The 23,130-nt window shown below is 32.4% G+C and overlaps 1 protein-coding gene across 4 annotated transcripts in view; it reads left to right on the forward strand.

Annotated features, from left to right (window-relative positions):
* Nadsyn (NAD synthetase) overlaps positions 1-23,130 on the forward strand; it is a 45,156-nt gene that overhangs the window by 18,161 nt on the left and 3,865 nt on the right. For all 4 annotated transcript variants that reach the window (XM_085817358.1, XM_085817359.1, XM_085817361.1 and 1 more), the window contains exon 2: positions 5,589-5,689. The gene's annotated coding sequence lies outside the window, so the exon portion shown is untranslated. The remainder of the gene's footprint in view (positions 1-5,588; positions 5,690-23,130) is intronic.

Genomic DNA, 23,130 nt, shown 5'->3' on the forward strand with positions numbered 1-23,130 from the left:
AGTACATGGGTAAAATTTTTAAAGTTTTGTAGCCACTGCATATTTGCTTGAGGCAGCTGCTACTCAATATGGCAGTTGTAAAGTTCGCTTTTAGCGGAGCATTATTTTCTAAAAATGAAACAAATTATTTTCTAAAAACAAATAATTGAAAAAAAATAAAAGTGAATACCTATTTGAAGTTCAGTAATTCAGTCTTGTGTGGTACAACTGGAAACACTTTTCCAAGCACAAACCAATTCCACATTCACTACACCAGAATCGTGTTTCCTTCCTTATCTTTTTCCCATTTTTATTCTTTTTTGAACAACACACTTTGCACTGTCTTGTAAGCTCACGTTTAACAGGAGTAGGAGGAATATAGGAAATAAAATGTCGTTCAGTAAGACGGGCAGGGTTATCTATTGTAGGTGGTCTGCCAACATTCTTTTGTCCAGAAGCTGCATCATCATATTTATGTAAAAGCTCTTCTACAACTTGGATTCGTAATTCTAAAAATGTAATACGTTTCTCAACTACATTTTTATAGAGTAAATATGACTTCCAAAGTATCTTGTCTAGTAAATGTAAAAATATCTTTTTATAATATTTTTATGACGTTTTCGGATTGTTGGATGAAAGGATATTTCCTAATCACAGCGATCTACACCACCCATATTTAGACTGTAGTCAGAAACAATCTTCGGCTTGAGTATATCTTCATTTTTTTTATTTTTGAGGCTGATCATGGAAGTATCATGAATACTGCTCATCAGACACACATCCTTCATCTTCGGTTGAAGAATCTAAATCATCTATATAACGTTTCAAAGAACTGGACGCCATTTTACAACAAAAAGATCCCGTGCACTTTGAACCAAAGAACTTATAACCTCTAACCTTTGAAGTCTTCAGTAAAGTGCTGTTATCTATTGAATTGAGCGCACATTAACTTTTCCCGAGATACAGTCGGGTTTCACAAAGAAATGAAGCCGAAATAAACATCTCCCGATATATATTCGGGTATAACAATATGATGCACTCAAAAAAAATTACCGAGTAATACTCGGGCGTGACATTTTCGAACACCAATGCTGTGCCCGAGATTATCTCGAGCATGACAGTTAAAAGGTTAACACAAAAGACAAAAATGATATCATTGCAGATTAAAGTGAAGAGCGACTTTTTTTAGACTATATGGTTGCATAAATTTAAATTACGTTATAGAACATCATATCGTATCATAAATGAAGAATCCTGTGATTTTCTCAGTCGAATTGTTTGAAAATTCAGGAGTTTATCCAGTGATGTATGTGGATGTCACCTAAAGATTTTTTTTTTTTTCCTCCTGATGAAACAGCGGTCGCTGAACACTGGTATTTGGGTCCGAGGTTCGAATCCCGCGAATAGGCTGGCTGCATGGGCGGTTTCCTGGTTTTCCCCATGTGTAACGTGTATGCGAGCCAGTTTTCCTTAGAAAGTCCTCCCCTTAGGCAGATATCCCTAGTGTGCTTTGTCATAATTAAATAAACCAAAACCTCTTGAGGAAACCAGTCTTTCCTTTCATCTCATACCTTCAAAATGTTTAGCCTCTAAAGACTGATAAAGACTTCGTGAAGAACTTTCTAAAGGAAACCAGCTCGCATACACGGTACACATGAAAAGATCCACGAAAACGCCCATGCAACCAGCCCGTTTACTGGGATTCGAACCCCGGAGTGAACTATCAGTGTTCAGCTACTTTACCGCTCGGCCGTTTGTGGGCCTTTATGAAATGGAAGGCGATAACTTTATTTAAAATGATTGTCAGAAATAACTATGACAAAAATATATTTAAAAAAGTTGGATGCTTTTTAATATACTTGCAGAATGCCTAAAGAAAAAGAGCAAGAATAAAGTAGAATGCCTGAAGAAAAAGAGAAGAAAAAATAAATTTTTGCGTAAAATTTAGTATTTGTATTTGTATTTTTTTTTTTTTTTTCAAATTAAAAACCTTTTAATCTTATGATATTTGATTCTTGGGATTTAAAAAATAAAATATTTGACTAAAATATGAATACCATTTTAAGAAACCAAATGTAGGATAAAATTGTATAAAGCAATGGGCACAATGATAAAACTGTTTAAAGCAGTGTGTGCAAGTCATCCTAAGTTAAAATGTCAGTTATACATCATCTCTCTTATTTATATATATCTTTTCTGAATGGAACATTGAAAGGCGTGTTAACTGTACTTTACTGTATTTTCTCTTTTAATATATGTAGTTTTCAAACGCACTGTAGTCTGGGTTGCAAAGTATTCTTCCGAAAGAAAAGCAATTCAAATAAATAAAATCAAATTCCGGAAAATTTGTATTAATAAATATATTTAAAATGCTCAGTTCGAAGGAATAAATAGAAAATTTTAAAACAATTATCTGAACAGACAATGCAACACAAACAATTAAAATAAAAGTATAAACATTTAAAAATTACCTAAAATAATTATGACAAAAATATATATATATAAAGAAAACTATTTGAAAAAAAAATAAACGCTGCACCTTTATTTACGCAGTTCGAATATGTAAATAGAAATTTTTAAAACAGTTATTCGAAGAAACCATGCAACTTAAGCAATTAAAATGAAATTCGAAAAAAAAAAATTACTTAAAATAATAACAGTTATAATTAAAAATATAATATAAAGAATATTATTTGGAAAAAAGGAACAATGGTGACTTTTTCCCCTCTCATGGGAAAGGAAACTAGATTGCCATATATTAAGAAGTTCGCAAGTGAACTATTCTTGGCGCAAACTGAAAAAAAATTGCGAACATAAATTTGTGAATTTCTCCGTAAATTTTGCTCCAAATACAAAATTTCATATTTAGGCGTAATTTGAGTTGTAGAATCAAAATATGTAAAAAAATGGTATGTTATTTCAGAAAAAGTCCGATTTTGTGTCAAAATATGTATGTTAGATTAGTGCTATATATAAATCTAATATATATCCTAAGTAGCGCTTTCGAGACATGAAGAACGCGATTTGAATTTTGTCGATCGGCCCAGTAAAACAGGAGATGTAGAACTGTCCCTTTTTTTTTTTTTTTTTTTTTTTTTTTTTTTTTTAGCAGTGTACATTGACTTACTGTGCCATAACTTGTAACAAAAATTGAGCTTAGGAACATTATTCATGTTTCAACAGGACATTGACCCCAAGCATATAGCGAACCTCATCCGGGAGTGGTTACTCTATAATACTCTTTGCCAGTTAAAGACACCGCCTAAATCATCTGACATAATAAGTTGAAAATTTATGTTACAAATTGAACCTAGAAGTCAGAAAACATACAATTTTGTGTAAAGATAAACTTAAGCGTATACTTCTGCAAGAATGACACAAAATTCCGAATAGCACAATTAAGACACAGTTTTTCTCTATGAGAAACAGATTACAAGCTGTTCTAAATGCAAAAGGTATGACTACGAAGTATTAAATTTTGTTCCCACATTTAGCTGTATGATCTTGCCAATACTTTTTTGACATGCAAATTTACATTTTTGTTGTATATTTTGTGTAAAAGGCATATTGAAATGAAAGTTTCGTTAGGTTTGTGTGTTGATTACCTCCTGTATTCAAAATGTCCAGCTAAAAGGGTAGAGTAGATTTTAAGGTACCCCTTGTATTATGGTGAAGTTGTTGTTTGATTTATCGCCAAGTTGTTGTTTCATTTATGGTAGCCTGAGTAGTTGCATGTTATGGAAACCCTATTGTGACGTAATCGGGTGCATGATTCTGGGAAATTTTTAATCATGGGATGTTTTGTAAGTGATTTTGTGTTGTGTGTTAAAGCTGTTTAAATGGATTTGAATGGGTTTATAAGAAGAAAGGTTCAGATGGTCACTATGTGAAGCGTTCGATCAGAAAGAGTACCTGGTTTGAAAAAAGTCATTTGAGTATGATTGATATTTTGATTTTTATGTGGCTCTGGGTGTACGAAGCGAACTCGAAAATCATGGTAAGTGAATACAGTCAAAAGTTGTTAATTCGGACACCCATAATCCGGAATGATCTATAATCCGGACCTCAAAGCTAAAAACTTTCTGCGCATGCGCCACATTGGCACATGCGCACGGACGTTTTACGCATGCGCGTAAGACCTTGACTACTGCGCATATGCGTGTGTGCAAGTGCAGAATACGTTTTCGCCTGCGCGTTTAATGTATAACAGACGGTGTAAGCTAAAATTATCTAATTATCTATTTCAGTTAATGTTAATGATTGCGTTGTTCCTTAATCTTCGAATTGGATCGCGCTTATTATTTTTTGTAGACTGTAAGAGCAATTTTATAAAAGTAAACTTGAACTTTCGATTATGTCAAATAGAATTTCCGATGCTGGAACTTCCAAAGGATCTACAAAATGAAAGTATGTTTCAATGTCCAACAAACAAAAAGTGGAATTGCTGCAAAAAATGGATAAAGACGTGAAGAATGTGACAGAGAGGTTAGTGAAAACGAAAAAATTTCGATTGACAAGTTTGTCGGTATTCTCGGCACAGCAATTAACGGGACTTGAACAGCGAACTTTGTAACTGAACAAGAAATTATGTCTGTTTATAGAATTAAAGAGAAAGTATTATCACATAAAACGAAGCAACTTAAACAACTTACATTGAAAGAAATGTTTAATAAAGTAAATAAATATTATTATTATTATTATTATTATTATTTTTTTTTGTAAATTTTGATACCCTTTAGATCATAATTGTTCTTTATTTCATAAATTACGGTTTCATATTTTTAATTTTAGAATTTCTGCATGCCATCTTACGAAATTTAAACTGATGATCGATAATCCGGAATCGCCGAAGTCCCGATGAGTCCGGATTAACGACTTCTGACTGTATTTGCTTTTGGTAGTGCTTAAATGTTTAACATGTTTTTCCTTTTTTTATGTTATTTTATTGTTTGGTTTAAAATTTATGTGTAAAATGTTTTTTATTGAGATTATGTATTTTTTGTTTGCCTATATTGTAGAATTTGGTGCTCCTCTGACTTTTTAAGCGAAAATATATCGATGTGTACATGGATAAAGTAAAGGGAGTGCGCAATGCAAGTTTATGCAATTCTGGGATTTTTTTAAAGTTAAAATAGGTCGACGTGTGCATGGATAAAGTTAAAAGAGTGCGCAATGCCATTTTTGTGCAATTCGGGGGGGGGGGGGGGGTAAGTGAAAATAGGTCGACGTGTACATGGATCAAGTCATAGGAGTGCGCAATGCCATTTTTGTGCAATTCAGGCTTTTTTTTTTTTAAGTGAAAATAAGTCTATGTGTACATGGATACCGAGTTTGTGCAATTGTTTGTCTTGTTATTTTGGCTTTGTGTAGCGGCAATTTTTGCGGCAAAAATAACGAGTCAAGGAATTGCACAAAATCGGTATCCATGTACCGCCAAAAATCGCCAAGCTGTACCCTAAACTATAACTTTTACCCAGCTAAAATTATCAAGCATCTCCTTTGTTATCTAATAAATTATAGGCATTTGCCAATACTCTTTTTACCTACTGTATGTCTTACTGTCTGGGACTCAGTTACTGTCATAACTGACATCACTTCTTCTTCTGTAGGACTAAAAGTTTTGCAGTCTACCAACTCAAGCGAAGAATGATTCTATTCCGGAAATTTAACGCAGTCTGTTGAAAATTATAATAAAAAACACCCCAGATTGGTAAGTCTCTTTCTTTTCCTTTATTTAGTTCTTTATTCTCCGAATACCGACAGCTGTTGATTCCCATTGTGTAATATCACGTATGGAAGAATTATGTGGCACGTTTGCGGTATTTTGCAGAGATAATTAATTTTGATGTTCAGTCTGAGATTTTTTTTATGAACACTTAAAAGAGTTTTACTTTCTAAGCAGAATATTTCTCAGTTCCGTTGGTCTATTTTTATATGATGCACATATCGAAATGTCAAAATCATTTATTTATCCGAGAAATCTAAAGAACGGCTACAATCTCCCCCCCTTCCCTTTTTCCAGTTACGCTCGACTATACGGAATATTCGGCAATTTCCGATTATGCAGGTTAGTTAAACTTTTACTGTTAAAAATGATTGCATGAAGCAATTTTCCGTCTCCTGATTTCAGAAATGTTCACCTTTTTTACTTAAATTAATTTACTGGGAATATATGTTAAGGGAAAACATTTATGCAATGAAAATTTAGAAAATGTTCAGAATTTTGATTTAAGTTAAATTACTTAAATATTAATATGAGTGGAAAAATAAATTTTATTTATTAATAGGTGTTAAGCGAATACAATTAATATGGCTTATTATTATTTATTTTCTATATTTTGAACTGAAATTTCATCATTAAATCTTGTAATATAGTTTAGTTCTGCATAGTTTTTTTTTACTCTCATAGTAGACTAATTCTGTAAATTTAACTATCATTTAAAATTTAAAAAAAGTTAATTGTTTTCCATGGTTTAGGTAATGCTCATTCTCTTAATAAATATTGCATTGCTCATAGTTTAAATTGCAAGTCTAAGTTTTCTTTTAAGGTTATGCAGTTGTGTATAATGTAATTAGGCAGGTGCTTATTTATTTATTTATTTATTTATTTTTTTCTTAAAATGTGCTTGAAAAGTGCTTAAAGGTGCTTTTTTTTTTTTTTTTTTTTTTTTTTTAACTAAAATGTGGCTATGAAACCTGTGAAATGTTTATTCTGCTGTATGCTTCGCACATGATTCTTTGATTTTGCAGAAAAATTTTTTGTTTCACATTTAATCATTTTCATACTGAAATATGTGATAAATGATTACTATTATTTTAATATTTCTATTGTAATACTATATTAAATTATCTTTTAATTTTAAATACCTGTGCTGCTATGTTTCTGCAAAGAAACTCGTAAATTAACATTTGTTATTATTAAAAGAATAAAAACTGTGCTATGAGAGCAAGAAGTCAAGCACGCAATAAGCTTTTGCAGTGGTCGCCTTTCCAAATAGTGACGGCCTCCTTCACTTCTTAGTTTTCAGTGAATGGCGAGACATCCGATTTTTACCTCTCAGGTGGCGGAAAGTCAGGAGGAACAATAAAGCTAAGACATAGCAAGAATTGCTGCACTTCTTTGCTGTTACTAGCTGTCATTAAAAATGAAATGTTAATTAGGATAATTTAGCACTTTCGAAGATGTTTTTGAGTTCCCTCATTGTGCAAAAGAATTCAATAAAATTTTTGTTGAGGTTAGTGTTTTTAACTGTTTTGGAATATGGTTTAGGCCAGCAGTTCTCAACCTTTTGACTAACGCGTACCATTTAAACAAAAATTGAAAACTTTTCGTATCACCACTACAAAGTACTACTATCACTACCACTCTTGCACAAATCTCAGAACGCATAAATTTATGAGTGGTCGGAAAAAAACTCAATCAGGATGTTGGGGTTTTAATTTTTGAATTTAATACACTCATGTCCATCAATTAAGGATAATTCGGAGTCATGCGGAAATCGAACTCTAAAATAAATATATCACCTGTAAAATAACTACACACGTCTTCAAGAATCATATGCAAATTTCAGGAAGTAACCAGATGACACCGATGGTACATCACAATGACGAGAGTGTAAGAGAGTGATATATAAGGAATACAGGCAAAGAAGTAAAATTGTTCACAGGCGCTTTATAAGCATTTCAGTGCAATAACCGAATAGTTGTGACACAAAGGGCGCATTTGGATGATTTTTTACATGGTAGAATTATCGGCCGTCTGGAATCTGGGTGTACCCAACTGAAAGTATCAGACGAACTTGGAATTGCCCAGAGTGTCATCTCCAGGCTTCGGCAACGATTCCAAGATGATGGTAATGTGAGTAGACGTTACAGCACAGGTCGCCCCAGAGTCACAACGCCAAATGAGGACTGGTATTTGGCAGTTACTGCCAAAAGAAACAGGTGGAGCACAGCCTCAGACCTGTCTCGTCAGCTCTCTTCAGCCACTGGTACGACAATTTCAAGGCAGACCGTGTACAGATGCTTAGGGCAGATTGGTCTATATGCTCGTAGATGCGTCCCACTTACTGCAACTCACTGTCACCTGCGGATAGCCTGGATTAGAGAGCATGCATTGTGGACACTGCAACGGTGGACTTGTGTGATGTTTCCCAACGAGTCCAGGTTTAGCTTGCAGTCTGATTCTCGCCGGACTTTTATATGGAGAGCTCCAGGTACCCGTAACCACCAAGAAAACATCATTGAAAGACACCATTACGGTGGCACAGGAGTCCTCGTTTGGGGTGGAATTATTCTGGGTTCCAGAACTGACCTGCATGTTCAAATTGGAACCGTGACAAGCCAAATCCATCGGGACGTCATTCTGGAACAACATGTACATTTGTTTCGGGGCGCCATGGGCGCACAATTTGTGTGTATGGATGACAACGCCCGTCCTCACCATGCAAACATCGTAAGCGAATGCTTTCAATCGGAGGATATCACCCGTATGGACTGGCCAGCATTCTCACCGGACTTGAATCCAGTAGAGCACGTGTGGGATATGCTTGGCCGACGAGTTGCAGCCTGTCAACCTCCTCCTACGTGTCTACCGGAACTTTGGAGAGCATTGCTTTTTGAGTGGTGTAATATCCCCCAAGATCAAATCGTTAATTTGATACTCAGCATGCCTAGGCATTGTGCGGACTGTATTGCATCGTCTGGGAGACATACAATGTATTAACAATCATACCAACCATGTAATATTGTTTTTCTGTTTTTTTTTTTTTTCTTTTTTTGTAATTTGCTCCAGGGAAAAAAAATCGCTAATTTGTTTAATAAATATCAAACATATAGCATCTTTTTTTTGCTCTTTACCTTTTGTTTAATAAATAAGCTTTACAAATAAGTCAAATTTCTTTTGCTTCTAACTCTTCCTTTGCCTGAGTTTGCATTATCCTTAATTTATGGACATAAGTGTATTTAAAAATACTTTGCTTCTTTGCATACCACCTATTTTTCTCTTGCGTATCACCGGTTGAGAACCCCTGTTTTAGGCTTTAAGATAGGAGAAAATCTAGAGTTGTTTCTCTTAGATGTTATTTTGTTAGAGAAGGTTTTTAGTATTTTCCATTTTTGTGGCTAGCATTCTTATTATGTTAAAAATCGATAGATTTGATGAAGTTTGGGTTTTAGAAATTTTTGTCAGCCATCAGCTTGTAAAGGTAAGGCAGATAATCTGCACTGTAAAAGAAAACTTCATAGTGAGATATTCCAAATGTTTCCAATTTCTTTAATAATCTGGATTATAATTTTAAAATAAAATGTTCCAATGAGAGTTTCCATTTATTACATATGATTTTTTCTTTCTTTCTCATGTCATGAAATGGATTTTTAACAAAATTAAATCTGTCACCTGAAAGATATTTCTAACATTAAAGAAATAAGAATTAAAAATTTTATGTGAATAATTCTCATTTTAAAGTCATTCAATGTAACATTCTAATAAGTTCTCAGATGCTGCGGATGGTTTTGTATCACATTCATAGATAAAATTTCAAGGCCAGTCCTTACGCTTGTAAAGTTTATCAATGCCTTACTCATTTTCAATTTTTCTTTGTGCCGTTGCTGTGTCATTGAAGCTTTACTTGTTCTTCCAGTTCAGATTCTTTGATTATGCTATCACTACCTGCCTATAGAAAACCCTTCTAATGTTAAAGATCATTGCAGCATGAGGTTTCTGGCATATATGCATCTGCATGATGCAGCTGGAACTTGAGTTCTATGACTAAATTACGTTTCCAATCCTCTACAGTTCAGCAGTCGTCATGTTTTACAAATTATGCCTGATTCATTGTTTGGCAATTAGCAGCATAAACAAATGTGGATATTAACTTACAGTGGTGGCCGAAATTGCGGACACTTTGGGAAATTTTTATGTTTTTGAACTTTGTATGCTTATAGAAAATGTTACGTTTCACAAAATGCAAACTTGTATATATCATTTTAAAGAGAATTTATTACCGAATTCAGTACAAAACACAAAATTCAATTATTTGCAATACAAAAAGAGTTAAATGATAATAGTTATCTAATGATTGCAGTGAGTTATCAGTACTTAGTAGGGTACCCTTTATTTTTGATTACAGCTTCACATCGATGTTTCATTGAGCTGACAAGAGTTTTAAGCTCTTCTTTCATTATTACATGATGCCAGGAAACAATTATAGCCTCAATTAGTTCCCTTTTATTTGATGGGCGCCTCATTCGGACAAGAGTTTTCAAACGGTGCCACAAATTTTCGATAGGATTGAGGTCAGGACTGTTTCCTGGCCATGACAACAATTTAATGCTCTTTGTACGAAACCACTCTTTCGATATTTTTGCCATGTGGCAAGGAGCAGAACCCTGCTGAAAAATAAACGAAGCATTATTGGGAAAGAGGTCTCTGATGGAAGGTAGAAGTTTTGGTTCTAGAATAGTGTCAATGTATTTTCTGCATAGACTCCAACTACTATGGATTCTCCGTAGTTTCTACGGAAATTCATGAAAAACTACGAGCTACGAAAAGAATGGAAAAAACTACGGATTTTACAGAAACAAGAGCAGGAGAACCAGTACGCAAAACGGAACCAACTAATTCATCCGATGATTGGCTGAATACTCATGTTATCATATATCACGTGTTGAGTGCGTTCCTAGTTTTGAAGAATTAGCCAATCGTAGATCAGTAACTCCAACCGTTAACGACTTATCAATAGTTCCACCCAATTGTCTGTCTCCCGGGATGGCGCTGCGATCACGAAAGCTGGAGGCAGTGTCTAAACATAGCTCCGAAATTTTTTAAATAACTGTTTCAGTAAATATTTTCAACTCTCTAAAAAAGTTTAATGCACCTTTCCTATGCAATGTCTCTTTCATCAAATTGAAAAAGGAAACTTCGCTTCATCGAAACGTCAGGTGTTTTGTTAGCTGTTTACTAGCAACACGAGAAATCCAAAAGAGGCCCTGACACGGAATATTCAGATAAGTAACATTCTGTTCTCTATACAATGTTTCTCTATCACTAGAGTGCAATTAAATTTTTTTATTTATTATTTTTCATAAGATTCTAGCATTATACAATAGTTAGTAATAGTAGCAAGTCATGTGGTTCTTTTCTTCGTAACTATTCCGTAGAGACGCCACATTCCTTATCCGTTCTTATCAGCAATTCACACCCTTCGGAGGCCCCCCTCTTCGTGCTTAGGAATTTCTTGAGAGGGAAAAAATGGGGATCTCTTGACCATCGATGAGTATAGATTGTGATTTTTGTAACTAAGATCCCCGACTTTTTTTTTTTTCAGGTCTCAAACTTAGAATTATGAGCAAATAAAAATACAGTGTGACGGAATTTGTTAAAGTTGTACTATAACGAATTACAACGGTTAAATTAATAAATTAATTTTATATTTAACTAATATTTAAGAAAAATAAACTGTGTAATTTATTTTTGCTGAAATGCTCTCACACTGTGTATGGATTTATAATTTTGTCAATTACTGTTTTTATGAAATATACATTAATTTTTTGGGAACGGTAATATTTAATGTTACTTTAGTTAAAATATTATGTACATCTCTGTGATGATATATGTCTTTTCTTGTTAGGTCTCAAGAAAACGGCATACACATTACCATGTAGGAATTCATTCATTCATTCATTTTTTTTTTTAACTTAGCTAAAGTTTGCTTCTTAAAGACACGAAAATTTTTGAAGATGAACTCCTTAACTACACTCATGGACACAATCGTATTTTAGGGTATTTTCTACTTCTTTTCCTTTTCTTTCTATAGGCCCTTTTTTTCCCCTCTATTATTTTTGGGCCATTTAACTTAAATTTTATTTTGTCCCATCTTTTCTTTCTGGCCTTTTGAACTCGTACAAAATGTACGAAGTTCCTTTTTACTCTCCTCAAATACGAAATTGCCCCTCTTTCTATATACCTTTCCTTCGCACCTATGCTTGATTTTTCGCCCATCGGTGCAGAAAGACTTCTGTCTTTCTGCACCGATGGGCACTGTTTTGCGGGTGCAAAACAAGACATCTGTCTACTTTGTCTGTCTGTCTCCCAGGTTCGTCGCTGATGCGTGTTTAGGCTGCATTCGGCTGCATTGTGTAGTTTACGGCGAGAGCTTAGCGTGTGTCTTGTGAACTGTTAATCAGGTGAAAGATTTTTAATCATAATGCTGCCTCGAACGAAGAAGCCAAAATTATCAAAGCAGAAGTTTAAAGATTCATATTCTTCAGAATTTCCATGCATTAAAGCGTCCGAAATTTCTGTGAATCACGCACACTGCAGTGTATGCAACAAAGACTTCTCAGTTGCTCATGGCGGAAAAGATGACTGTAAACGGCATGTGTTTTCTCAAAAGCATATAGAACTTGGCACCGTAAAATCTAAAGAAATAACAAATTTCTTAATAAAAGATGATAAAACAGATCCTATAAAAGCCGAATGCTATTTTGTTCGTTTTTTAATTGAACATAATCTACCGCTTTCTGTTTCGGATCATTCCAAAGAGCTTTTCAAAGCAATGTTTCCGGATTCTGCCATAGCAAACAAATTTAGCTGCAGTCATACCAAAACTGCTGCTATTGTGAAAACGCTTGCAGAAAATACTGTTGCTGATATTATAAAATCAGTGTGCAGTACATCATTTTCTCTAAGTACTGATGGAAGTAATGATAACAATGATAACAAACTGTACCCATTGGTTATAACATACTACAGTAAAGAAAAGGGAGTGATAATTACTTCATTGATTTCTATTTTAGAATGCACGAATAATACAGGAGAAGGTATTTTTAATTGTATAAATGAAAACTTTAAAAACAAAGGTTTAGAATGGAAAAATTGCTTATCATTTTCTTCAGATAATGCTAGTAATATGATTGGAAAGTTTAAAGGTGTAGCATCATTTATCAAAATGCATCAACCAAGTATAATCACCCGAGGTTGTCCGTGCCACCTCTTGCATATAGCTGCAAAAAAAGCTACTGAAAAATTAATTGGCTCAGAAATTGAAATGTTGATAATAGATATATATTTTTACTTGGAGAAAAGTTCGAAACGGAAGCATAGCTTCAAAGTTGCTCAACAAATTTTGGGACAGAATGCAAAATCTCATAAAATTTTGAAATATTGCAGTACGAGATGGTTGTCTCTTTTAGAATCTATAACAAGGATTTTGGAACAGTGGGATGCTGTGATAAATTTTTTTGGAGATAAACCAGATATCAGTAAGAATGAAGGAAAGAGATTGCAAAACATTAAAAAAATTTTACAGTCACCGACCACCAAATTGTACTTGTTATTTTTGAAAAATACTTTGCCTTTTTTTATAACAGTAAATATTAATTTGCAACAACAAGCTCCTTATATACATAAATTGAGAACTTTTTGAACTTTTAATGAATTTATTTGTTAGATTCGTAAAACCATCAGTAATTTCTAAAGAAAATGAAGATGTTACTCTAACGTCTATTCCATTTCAGAAGTATAGTAAACAAAAAGAAAATGAAAATTTAGTGATTGGTGCGGAAACAAGACTATATTTAAAAAATGCCAAGTTGAATGAAAGTGAAGTGAAATCATTTTTCAATTCTGTGCGAGCTTTTTTTTGTAACTGCATGTTCATATATAATTGATAAATTTCCACTGAGTGATCCATTTCTAAAACATGCTGAAGTTGCTGACATCAACTTGAGAACTGAAGTCTCATTTTCATCTGTTCTTTACTTGATGAATACTTTTCCATCCATTATTGATGAAAAATGTCTTAATCAAGTAGAAATTGAATTTTCCATGTATCAAGTAGATGATTTGAAAGAAATTGTAGATTTGCGTATTGATATAGCATGGGGAGAAATTGCCAAATTAAAAAATATGAATGGGTGTATTAAATACAAAGTATTGCCTTCTGTAATGCTTGCTGTCTTAATAATACCTCATTCAAATGCAGCTTGCGAAAGAATTTTTTCTATTGTTAAAAAAAATCAGACGGAATTTCGACCAAATTTAGGTCTTAAAACTCTTGAAGCAGTTTTGATTGAAAAAATAAATATGCAGGCAAATGAAGAACTGTGTTATAAAAAAACATTCTCAAAATCAGAACTTAAGCTTGCTAAGCATGCTACATATAAATCTTTGCATTCATAAATTATGCGTATTTTGTTTAATACTTATATGTATCATTCTTGGTTATTTAAATTTTATTTCCCTGTAGAAATCATATCCAGAATAAAGATATGATTTATAGCTTCTGATTTTTTCTATGATTAGTAGTGATTTGAAGTACTTTTTATTAGTGAATGCTTGAGGAGTTAAAAGAAAATTTCTAATTAAATGTGCATATAATTTACAAGGTATATTTTTAATTATTCAGTTTTATATGTATATGGATTTTAAATGTAATAAAATTGATTACAATTAATTATTAATTTAAAATTAATGAATGGTTAATTACAACATACGCTACGCACACATTTTCAAAGTTGTAAAAATGTCGTTCGCGCGTTGACTACTGACAAGGTTTGCTGAAGGTTGGAGTCTCTGTTTTCTGGCATTCAGTGTCCCATCGATGACATGAAAGCGACCAATACCATCTGCTGACATGCATTAACACTAACTGGGTTCTTCACAGTTGCTTGAATGCAGTCAGGATGTAGCTCTTCTTCTATTCTACGTCTTATATATTTTCGCCCATCACTATAGAATAACGATATCTTAGTTTCATCACTCCATATAACTTGTGACCACTGATCATCTGTCCAATTAATGTGTTTCTTTGCCCACTGTAGTCTTTTTTTTTTTTTTTTCGTTGCTGAAAATTAAGATAAGGCTTTTTTCGTGGAATTCTACTTCTCAGTCCAACATCTGTTAATCTTCTCCTGATTGTTCTTGAACTGACAGAAACACCAGCATCATTCAGATCACTTCTGATGGCCGCTGATGACATTTTTCTATCTTGGAGACATAGTCTTTTTATTCTTCTGTCATCAATAGATGTGGTGCACCTTTTTCGGCCTTTTCCTTCTGTGTTTTTTATTGAATTTGTCTCCTGATATCGTAAACAAAACTTTCGGATTCCAGATGTAGTCACTGAACCACCCACCTGTCTTGCAATTTCAGCATAGGAAAGACCACTTTCTCGTAACACAATAATATTACATCTCTTTCTAGGTGTCCAATGTACTCTTTTATTTGATGTTATTGCTTCTTGACTGAATATTAAAAATTTTTACAAAAATTCCTACTTGTAATTGCGGTGTATAAGAAACAGTTCCTCCTTCTACAGAACAAAGCAAAATAATGAATTGTTTCAAGTGTCAACATGATGTCAGCTTCTACTGGCAGTTACTAACATTTGATTGGTTCTCAGAACAAGAACAGTGATTGGTCAGGAGAGCTATATATTACAAACCACTTTATAACTGTGTTTTTTATTTATATTAAAGTACATATAACTTTTTTTTATTGCAAATAATTGAATTTTGTATTTTGTATTGAATTCGGTAGTAAATTATCTTTAAAATGATAGTTTGCATTTTGCGAAACATAACATTTTCTATAAGCATACAAAGTTCAAAAACATAAAAATTTCCAAAAGTGTCCACAATTTTGGCCACCACTGTATATAGTCAGCTTTTGCTGTAGTTTAATTAATAGTTTTTGTGCGGAAACACCTTTATAAAAAAACTTCAGTGATTTGTTGCAAAGTTGTAGTCTTCTTCTGACATATTATGCATCCGAGTCTTCATTGACCTTTAACATTTATTGATTGTTTATTTTCTGCCTTATATATTAACATGGTTTTTTTTTTTTTTTTTTTTTTTTTAATTTCTTTTATTTTTTCTACACTTCTATTACAATATTTTCTGACTTTTCCAAAAGTTCAGTTATTAAAATTGAGCAACTTGCAATTATTTACAATTCCTAGAGTGTGTACAAAATTTGAAGCTAAAATGTCACAGGATGAAACATTGCTCCTGAAATGTAACATCACGAAACTGTCAGATGAGCAAAATATTACATCAGTAATTTAGTTTTATTTTTAATAAATTAAGACCTCACCTGTTTATTCTGATATTCATCTTACAGGGTTCGTAGCGGTTCTTATAAGTGCTTATAAGTCCTTATATTTGAAAATAAAATATAAAGGCCCTTATAGGTGCTTACTTTTTCTTTTAAGCCCTTATAATTTTTTTGTTTGTTTGTTTGTTTGTTTTTAGTGCTTATTTTTTGCTTTTAGGTTTTTTTTTTTTTTTTTTTTTAATGAACGCGCTATTTTCCCCAGTACCAAAGCCGAAACTAAATAAACAACTTCTCTTCCTAATATGGAATGTCAGATGGTGAATCATACTCCCGGAAATAGCTTTTCCCCTTTCTCTGCATTAACATAAGCTTTGGTGTGCAGGAAGAGTACAGACAGGTGCCCGTCGTTCTATTGGTCAAAGAATTGCGAAAGCAGTAGAAAATTCCGGTATATTCGGCATTCTTTTTCTCCCACCCAAATACTACATTTGTTTGAATTTCTATCAAGATCTTAATAATTTGCATTCTCGTTCTGCTTGGTCAGTTCATATTCGTGTTAATTATGATCGTTCTGCTTATATTATGAGCATATGTATGAATGTTTATAATAACATAGTTTCAGTAACTGAAGTATAGTAAACTTTCAAAAATGGTTGTGTTTTAACACTGATTAGCTTTCTAAGGAATAATATTCGGAATGGCTTAAATAAAGGGAAAGTAATCGAATAGTCAAAATAATTTTGTTTTTTTGGCCAATACATTATACAGTACGAAGATTGGGAGGTTCTCCCCTTTCTCCGCAAAATCTCAAATATTGAAACTGTTACAGTTCGCTGCAAAACAAGCAACGGAACTTTTTTTTTTTTTTTTTTGGTCACTTTTCAATCTGGATTGAATAGGACTAAAAGTTCTGCGGTCTACCAACCCAAGCGAAGAATGATTTTATTCCGGAAATTTAACGCCATCTGTTGAAAATTAGAATGAAAAACAACCCAGTTATATTTAGTTCTTTATTCTGTTGATTCCGATTGCGTAATACCAGGTAGGGAAGAATTACAGCACACGTATTGCGCAATAACATTTGCGATATTTTGCAGAGATAGTTAATTTTGATATTCTGTCCGAGATTTGTTTATGAACACTTAAAAGAGTTTTATTGTGCTTGCTAAGCAGAATATTTTATATGATGCGCATATCAAAATGTCAAAAGCATTTATTTAGCGGGAAAATAAAGAGTGGCTACAGTCTACCCCCCGCTTCTCTTTTTCAAGTTACGCTCGACTGTCCGAATGAAATCACCTCATATGCAGTCAGGTCGTAAATTTAGAACCCCTTTTTTCACGGAGGTGGGCTGAAAAGGAGGGGATAATCTTGCTCGTGGTCTTGAGAAAATGTGGGGGTCGTTTAAACATCTAACTTCTCTACATTCAGTTTTTATACAGTGGAAAATACAAATTGAATTCTTCGAATGAATGCAATTTTGTGCAATGAAAATGTATTGTTGAACTATAAACTGTAAGGCAAATAACATCTTTTTTTAAAGTAGGAGTAGAAAGACAGATATTTGTTAGATCAATGAATTTGTAGTAAATATTGAATTTTTCATTTTGAATGCTATGTTCCATGTATGCGATGTAGCTGAGTATCTGAGAAAATAGTCTTAACCCAAATGGCCTTCAACCTTTTAACGTCTAAGGACTGTTTTTCAATTACATCGTGGTCGCTGCTTTTCGGTTAATTTTCTAATGACATATAAATAAAACATTAAATTGTTTTTAATTTGAGACTTATGAATAAAATAATGCAAACTAGACTTCAGAAAATTCTTCAGAATGAAGTTAATACTGAAAAATACATTTATCCTGTTATCCAATTTTATCCTACAACAAATCTTTTAAAAAGTGTGGACACTAGGTCTGTGTGCACTAGGTGGAAAGATTTTAGCAATAGTGATGACGAATTTCTGGGATTCTAAGAAACGCTGATGTATTTGCTAATTTTTTAATGCAACAGTTCCGTTTTCGTTGTATAAAGTGTTATCATTAAAATAGTTTCTTAATCCTTTTCTGTCTAAATATTTTTCGCAAGTTTTAACCTGATAAACCACTGCGCATCTTACAGGGCAGGAAATTGAGGTATAGTATAAATCGCCCTTCATTTCGTATCAGTGCCGACGATTCCGATGAAAAAGGGTACCTTTTTAAAAACGAACTTCTTAATGAAGAAAAACCATTTTATGTACAGCATAATGTCTAAAAATATAGTGAAATTAAACAGTAATCTTGACTTTAATGCTTTTGTATGCATTTCTTGAATTGATTAATAAATGTAAATTTGTAATTAAAAAAAATATCTAATATTTTATTTAGTTACATGCTAGTTATCTGTGTTATTGCTTCGTTTCTGGTATAGACCACACACCCTCCCAGAAAAAAGTGTTTTGCTCCTCGGTCGCAAAATTTTCTCGATTTTCCATTACTTAACTAGTGGAATTTCTTAGTTCCCCCCCCAATAAAATTACAGCTCTGTGACAACAACTGAGTGAAATATTTGCAGCTAAATTGAATGTTTATTTTAAAATAAAATATTTCCTAATTTTTATATCCCTTTTCTAGTTTATATTAAATTTCAAAATTAACATTATCAGTTAATGAAATTCTTGCAAGTAATATAATGATTCTGTGAAATATATTCATGATTCCAAACCCTTAATGCTAGGCATCAGCCCATCGCTTTTAGAATACATTATTAGCCCAAAGGCACAATTTTCCCAGAAGGATTATTAATTTCATTTTGACATCTTGCGTTAAAAATATAAACTGCGAATCACTTTTCAAATTGTTGCCACCAAATATTATCGCCCTGTATTATATTTAAAGAAATTAAATAATGAAGAGTCTGCATGAATCTATGCATGTTTCTCGCTTATGATAAAACAACGGTACCTAGAACCATCAAAATTTGAATAATGTAATCTTCCATAGAATATCGGCGTGTGGAAGCTCTAATTTGAATTTAAAATTTGGTTTATTATCGATTTCATATTTTATAACACTTCAACGAATTTTTGATTAACAAACTCAGCGATTTCAAAGCGAGCAATGGCAACACTGTACGAGGGGGGGGGAATTTATCTCCAGCGAGCGATGTATATTGCTGATATACGGATACTGAATGAGACCTAAAATCACTTTTCTTTTAAAATATAGCTTCCCTTATGATCCCTAACACAGCCGTTTACTTTCCCCTTCCGTAATTAACGTCAGTCTCCTGCTCTTGACTGCATTTGCAAAGCCACCGTCCGAATATTCGCCAATTTCCACGTATGCGGGTTAGTTAAGCTTTTACTGTTAAAGGATGACTGCATAAAGCAAATTTCTGTCTTCTGATTTCAGAAATGTTCCTCTTTTTTACTTAAATTACTTTGCTTGCTAAATCTGTTAAAAGAAAAATGAAAATTTAGAAAATGTTTAGGATTTAGATTTAAATTATTTAAATATCAATATGAGTGGAAAAATAAATTGTATTTATTATTAGGTTCCAAGCGAATACAATAAATATACCCTATTATTATTTATTTTCTCTATTTTGAACTGAAATTTCATCCTTAAATCTTGTAATATACAGTCAAAAGTCGTTAATTCGGACACCCATAATCCGGAATGATCTATAATCCGGACCTCAAAGCTAAAAACTTTCTGCGCATGCACCGCGTTGGCACATGCGCACAGGCGTTTTATGCGTGCACGTAAGACCTTGACTACTGCACATATGCGTGTGCACAAGTGCAGAATACGTTTTCGCCTGCGCGTTTAATGTATAACGGATGGTGTAAGCTAAAATTATCTAATTATCTATTTCAGTTAATGTTAATGATTGCATTGTTCCTTAATCTTCGAGTTGGATCGCGCTTATTATTTTTTGCAGACTGTAAGAGCAATTTTATAAAAGTAAACTTGAACTTTCGATTATGTCAAATAGAATTTCCGATGCTGGAACTTCCAAAGGATCTACAAAACGAAAGTATGTTTCAATGTCCAACAAACAAAAAGTGGAATTGCTGCAAAAAATGGATAAAGACATGAAAAATGTGACAGAGAGGTTAGTGAAAACGAAAAAATTTCGATTGACAAGTTAGTCGGTATTCTCGGCACAGCAATTACGGGACTTGAACAGCGGAACTTTGTAACTGAACAAGAAATTATGTCTGTTTATAGAATTAAAGAGAAAGTATTATCACATAAAACGAAACAACTTAAACAACTTACATTGAAAGAAATGTTTAATAAAGTAAATAAATATTTACCTTTTTTTTTTTTTTTTTTTTTGTAAATTTTGATACCCTTTAGATCATAATTGTTCTTTATTTCATAAATTACGGTTTCATATTTTTAATTTTATATCACAATTTTTTACAAGGTCTTCAATATAAGTATGCATTGTATCATGTTCTTTCTCAATCATTCTTTTCTTAGATTTTTCATTTGTGCTTTTTTCTTTGGATTGCAACAGATTTATATTTAATATCTGCTTACCTTTGATTACTTTTTAAGCATGTGAATCCATTTAATAATATTTTTTGCCTGAATTTTAGTATCAAAATTATCACCACTAGCATGAGTATTAACTGGCTAGAAAATGCTAGTTTTAACCTTTTTGTTGGGGGGGGGGAGATAATACGCTGATGCCTCTTTTCAGGGCTTACAGGACTGAAAGCCCTGAAAAGAGTTGATATGATTTTTAGGTGTTAAAATGAAATTCTTTTTATTTTCATGTCTGAAAAATTTGGTTATTGATTGGCAACATTTTGTTTCTGCTTTGGATTCCATTATTTTGTAAGTTGATATAATTACTATTGATATGAATAGAAATGGCTAAATATGTAAACTATAGACTAGCAGCTGCGCTGCCAGCCTTTGTCTGGCTTTTAAATGTACTGGGAAAATGGCTGAAGGGAACACCAAACATTAAAAATTTAAAAACTGCGTAGAATTTTACTCTGCAGAAAAACTTCATAAAAAAGTTATTATGTATAACAAAATTACAATGACATAAGCAATATCCCTTAATACAAATATTAATTATCCTAATAAATAAATTAACCAACTTCCCTTTACAAAATCTTAAGAACTCAAATGGTATAAAGGAGGTTAAGAACTTTGTTTCCTAAAAAAATCACTCAAAACTTTTCAATATCTTAAAAACAGTGAAATGAGCAATAAATAACATAAAAGAATACAAAAAACAAAAAATTCTGAAAAGCAAAGTAAAATTAATGATATTTTATCTTATATTTTCAAGAGAAAATTACAATGAAATAAGCTATATCCCTTAATACAAATATTAATTATCCTAATAAAAAGATTAACCAACTTTCCATTGAAGAAAAAAAAAATCATGCAAAACTTTCCAGTATCATAGAATTAGTAAAATAAGCAAAAACTAACATGAAAGCAACTCAAAAAAACATAAAATTCCGCTCAGAATTTTACTCTGCAGAACAACTTTACCAAAAAAATTCAATAAAAATTTATTATATATGTATAAAAATTGCAATGAAATATGCCAATCTCTTAAAAACAGTGACATAAGAAATATGATGAAAAATTGTTGCTAAACCCATATTTCTAAAAGAATGAAACTATTCAAAATGATGTGATTTCATCAAAAAGTGATTTCATCAAAAATCTATCAGCAACAATAAGAAAGAAAAATTGTTGCCAAAATCACATTTTTAAAGATGTGAGAAGTGTACTCAGAAGCTTCATTTAATATTTTTTTTTTAAATACAAAATATTATCATTTTTCCAAAATTCTTTTTGTAAAAGCAGTCGCAAGGGTGAAAGTTTAACGTGTCCAAAAATCAAAGAAAAATAAAGTGTACATTTTTAAAAATAAAATTTTTTAGAAAAAATCCCGTTGAAAAGGTGTTAAGCTTCCTTTGTTGAATAAATTCGTATTTAATCGATTTATTGAAATACGAAATTTATTTTAAGTTCGTAAAATAGCTAAGTCCCTACATTTCATGACGATGTGAAAATGGAGTGTGTAGAGTAAAATCTCGCTTTCCTATAGCCCATTATGTCTCAAAATGACGCGATTTCGTCACAAAACATAGATTTAAAAAAATTCGAATTCGAATTTCAAAAAAATCGCTTCGAGAGGTGCACTGGCTCTTGTCTAGATGTACCTATGTACTAAATTTCATAGCCGTGGGTCTATCAGCTTACGCGCAGCATGAACGAAAGGCACACACACAGACACTTTCTTTTATTATATGTAGAGATTTCTCCATATTATTTAATTTTATTTTTTGCTTGCTGTTTGAGGCAATATTTACATAATATTGCCTCAAACAGCAGAAACTTTTAAATTATCTAAATTTATATTACACCTCAAATAAATTATTATGATTGAAAAAAATCATATGCATGGAATTTTTAAAATAGACATTTTGCTGTAAGTCAGAGTAACAAATTTAGCTCACTAAAGTGTGTATTATTTCATGGTATTGGTATGATCAGCAGTAGTAAGTCAGAGTAACAAATTTAGCTCTCTAAGTGTGTATTATTTCATGGTATTGGTATGACCAGCAGTATGTGGTTGAAATGCAGTATCATGATTCATGGTTTTGCATTTCAGCCACATACTGCTGGTCAAACTCAAGCCTTAATTAAATCAATTTACTGGAAATAAATTAATCATATTTTTTGGAATTCAGACTCGTAGAGAAATGATACTTTTTTTCTGAATTTGAAGGTAATCATTTCTGGAAAATAATTCAATGTTGCAAAACAAGGTAAAAAATGATTTGCAACAATGATGAATTTCTATCAGAGAGGCATGCAGTCTTATAACAGATAGTAGGGATTAAAGAGAGAAACAATTTAAAGTGTACATAATGTAAAGGTAGCAAAATTTTTTAAAAGGCTTTTGTAAAACTAAATAGTATATTGTTTCTGAATATTTTCTCATGAATAAAATAAACCTTTTATGAAGCAATATTTTCATATCAGTATATGGTACATATTAGATAAATCTTGATTCTTTCAAATAAAACTCTTTCAAAAATAAATTTTCTTTTATGAAATTAG

Source organism: Stegodyphus dumicola, chromosome 5, assembly GCF_044657685.1.
Source record: "Stegodyphus dumicola isolate Sdum_Otavi_A_Nest chromosome 5, ASM4465768v1".
In the NCBI taxonomy this organism is placed as follows: Eukaryota; Metazoa; Arthropoda; class Arachnida; order Araneae; family Eresidae; genus Stegodyphus; species Stegodyphus dumicola.